This window comes from Seriola lalandi, unplaced genomic scaffold (assembly GCF_002814215.2).
Source record: "Seriola lalandi dorsalis isolate HSWRI2012SDOR001 ecotype SW California unplaced genomic scaffold, Sedor1 jcf7180002054899, whole genome shotgun sequence".
Classification (NCBI taxonomy): Eukaryota; Metazoa; Chordata; class Actinopteri; order Carangiformes; family Carangidae; genus Seriola; species Seriola lalandi.
In genome coordinates this window covers 191827-195496 of record NW_019525451.1, presented here as the reverse complement: position 1 = coordinate 195496, position 3670 = coordinate 191827, and the positions used below count along the sequence as shown (strand labels likewise).

The window sequence follows — 3670 nt, the reverse complement described above, 5'->3', positions numbered from 1 at the left end:
TGAAGTGTCCTTGAGCAAGACACTGGTCCTGAAACCAGCTGCAGGGCTGAGGTTTTCCACTAGAGGGGGCCAATGAAAATGGTTCTTCCTTGACATGTTTAGTATTAAAATCAGGTGTGATCGTGATTCGTGTTGCTGCTTTACTCCTGTTTGTTCCACTAAAACATTATTAAAAAGAACCTGAGATACAGGAAGTCACGTGACAACAGCCACAGCTGTGACACATGTAAAGAAAGACACTAACCAGAGTAAAACCTGAACATGGCTCCTCCATCAGGCTGCAGAGGAGCTCTAAAAGTGACGGAATGAAACCTGATCGACAGTCTGTGTCCAGCTCTGTGTCTCTCTCTGAGTTATTATTGTCCTAATCACTCTTGTTGCTTAAGCCTGCCGAGGTTTTACCCTCTAATCACCTGAGTGCAACACCAGGAGGAGATTTACCTTTTAAACCAGTCTGTTAGTGTCTGTGTTTACTGGTCGGTCTGTGTGTTCCAGTTTAAACCCAGAACAGACCCCCCCACCCCACCTCACCCCACCCCACTCCGCTTCCTGGTGGCAGCTGCACATACTTAGCTTAATTTCTAAATTAAAAAAGTTATATTTTATTTCTTTGAATAAAATTAATTATTGTTTTCTGCTACATGTCAGAAGCGTAATGAATTCACTTAAAGAAAAAATCTGCTGTTTTAAAAAACGGGATTTTATTATTTAAGAGAAAAGTTTTTTAAAAAATTCAATAAAATCCAGTTTTTCTGAAATAACGAGATAATTATCACGTTATTTTAGAAAAACTGGATTTTGTATTTATTTTGTAATTTTTATTTTTAGAGAAAAGTAAAAAATAAAATAAAAAATAAATAAAATAAAATCCAGTTTTTCTGAAATAATTCAGACAAAAAGAGCATATGTTACTCTTCCGTAAGGGTTGGTTAAATTAGGGGAAATGTTTGTTTATTTCCGAGCGCGAGGAGTCTGTGTGTTACGTATGCTCTGTACGGAAGTCAGGTGTGCATTAGCTTATTTTAGCTTAGCTTAATTTAGCTTAAGGGCTGAAAAGGGATGTTTGTGAGTTTTCTCTGCCGCCGAACGTGCTTTCTTGTCGGGAGCAGGTGGTGTTGATTGTCGCTTGACAAGAACTTCAGCCATGTTGTCTCTATAAGACAAGAGGTTATAATACGTCTCCAGGGCAGTTTGGAGGCTAAAGTTAGCCGCTAGCCGAGTGTTCAGGCGGGCCGGGGCTAGCTGGTTAGCATGCTGACGTCAGTAGCAGAAAAGACGTGATAGAGACAAGAGTTAACACTGTCATTGCTCTCCACCGCTGGAGACAGCTGTTGGTGAGTAAAGGAATGAAGTTTGATGCTGATGCTTCTGCACTGGTGAGTAAACAGCTGCTAATGCTAACGTTAGCTATGTAGCGATAGCACAAACTTACAAATAGCTTGTTTAAATTAGGAGGAAGCTGCAAAAAATTCACCCGCAGTTTCAACACCCCTGAAGCGCGCTCATTAACAACATGCATGTTGTTGTCATTTAACCATCAGACATATAGGTGCTGGAACTATTTCTTGACAAACATCAGTGTATCCATCCGCCCTCTACTTATGTGCAGCATCTCCAGCTAATAAACAGATTTCAGTCTCACAGTGGCACCGAACCTGGCAACCAGCATCCATATTAATTACATCTACAATGCTTGCATCCATTGACAGTGAGTGTTGTGCTCTGTGTGTGGGGAGGGTGGAGTTCAGGGTGGTGGACTGATGTGTAGCACATCTGGCTTTTATGCAGGACACTGAGCCCTGACATTAACCAACTATTTTAAATGGTTAACCTCAACCTGTTTGATCACCATCTCACTTTAGATAGAAAGCAAGTCAGCTCATTTCCCCGACTGTAAAGGTTTGTGGGACCGTTGCAGTGAACGACTTCCTGTTTGTTGGTCTGTCTTCCTGCTGCTTCCTGTCCGTCGAGCCCGATCAATCATCTCAGGAGCACCATGAATGAACTTTAAATAGCAGCTGCTGCCACTGTAGCTCACCGCTGAATGAAAAAGCCCACGTCCTTAATGTAGGAGAAGTTTGCTCTCAGACCTGGAGGGAAGTGAAATATGCATTCCCTTTTTTTTTTACCAGGAATCCCTGGAGGAAGTTTTGAAAACATCTGCCTGGTGTTTTGAGGACAGTTTTAGCTCTTTTCAGGGAATATTAGGAAGTTTTATTCACCAGAATTTGTCATAATGTTGATTTAAGATGGAAAAAATGTTGCCAATCAAGAAGAATGTGTCGATGTTATTTAACAGATCTCAGAGGTTGTTGCTCGGATTCAAACCCTCAACATTATGAGGAAGCTTGTAGATCGTGCTACTTTAAAGGCATTAAAAGCCAGACAATAGCCATATATATATAGAGATTTTTGGAGGTTATTGTGACATAATAACTTGTGGAATTTAGAAATACTGAGGTCATATCTAAAGTCTTGTCTATGGCCCAGGTTAACAGGCATTGACATATATCTCAAAACCTTGAAAATCCAGGAATTGCACACAGGGAATTCAAGGTTTCTTATCCATCAAAAGCAAGAAAAACGCTTCATTCTGGAGGCCGTCTGACAGAAACTCTGAGGCGATACTGAGGCGTTCAGGTTGGAGTGCTGGTAGCGTAGAGGAAGGTCAGAGTATCATCTTCCCTCTGAAGGCCGCTGGAGGTGGAGGAGGGGGAGAGCCGGCTTCAGCTGTCTGTCTGCTGGCACGCTGCCCTCCACCCCTCACCTCGTTCAACTCCACACTCACTCACTCTTTCCTCTGCCGCCTCCGACCTGCTCAGCAGCAGCAGGAGCTTCACAATGAGATGAGGCTGAGCTCGTTCATGTTTACGTGGGTTTTTACGACTCCCTAACAAAATGTGACTATTCTCATCATATTATTAGTTTTTTTTTGTCCAGTGTTTCCTCTCCTTTAGCTCTGTGTTTGGTCTCCACCACCTCCCGGGTCAGTGGACAGTGGCTTTAATGCAGCTTTTTCTCTGAAAAGACGAGTGACTGTCAAACCAAATGAATGAGCTGAAAGAGGCGAGAAAACTCTGCGGAGCTGCACATTCAGCTCAGGTTGAAGTTCTCTGTGGGTTCGCTGCCAGCAGCAGCACCTGTCACATCACACTGTCATTCGATCCATTGTTCAGGTAAAAATAGTGCAGCTTTAAAGGTTGCTAACCTGCAACTGTTGTGATTTTTATCAGACGGGTGAGTTTACTGCACTTATTTTCTGTGGGATCTTAGAGTCTCATGACGCCACTATTGTTGTCGTTTTCTCAACATAATGAGCAACGCGTCACAGTAATCTGATTACTAACGAGTAACGAGTAGCCTCTGGGATTCAGTTTGAAATGAATGAATGAGTAATCGATGACATTTGTGCCGTTCAGGCTGAGGCAGCTTCATATTTCACTGTAAGATATCAATGGTTTCAGACCAGCTGACACAATAATCCCGAGCCTCCTCTGGGTGTCACCGTGGTCGTAACGTCAGCTGTGCTGCTGAGCATGCTGGGAAGATTTCCCTCGGAGGAATCCAGATGAGTGTGGCTGTGATGGAGGAGGAGGTGGTGCCCTTTAGAAAGCAGCTGGAGACCCGGTGTGGTGCTGCGAGTCAAAGAGGCAGGACCCCATGACACTAC

The 3670-nt window shown here is 43.3% G+C and overlaps 1 protein-coding gene across 1 annotated transcript in view; it reads left to right on the top strand.

The window, feature by feature from the left end:
- The window catches only part of LOC111672403 (myc box-dependent-interacting protein 1-like), an 18149-nt gene that overhangs the window by 1303 nt on the left and 13176 nt on the right, over positions 1 to 3670 (top strand). The gene's annotated exons all lie outside the window — the stretch shown is intronic.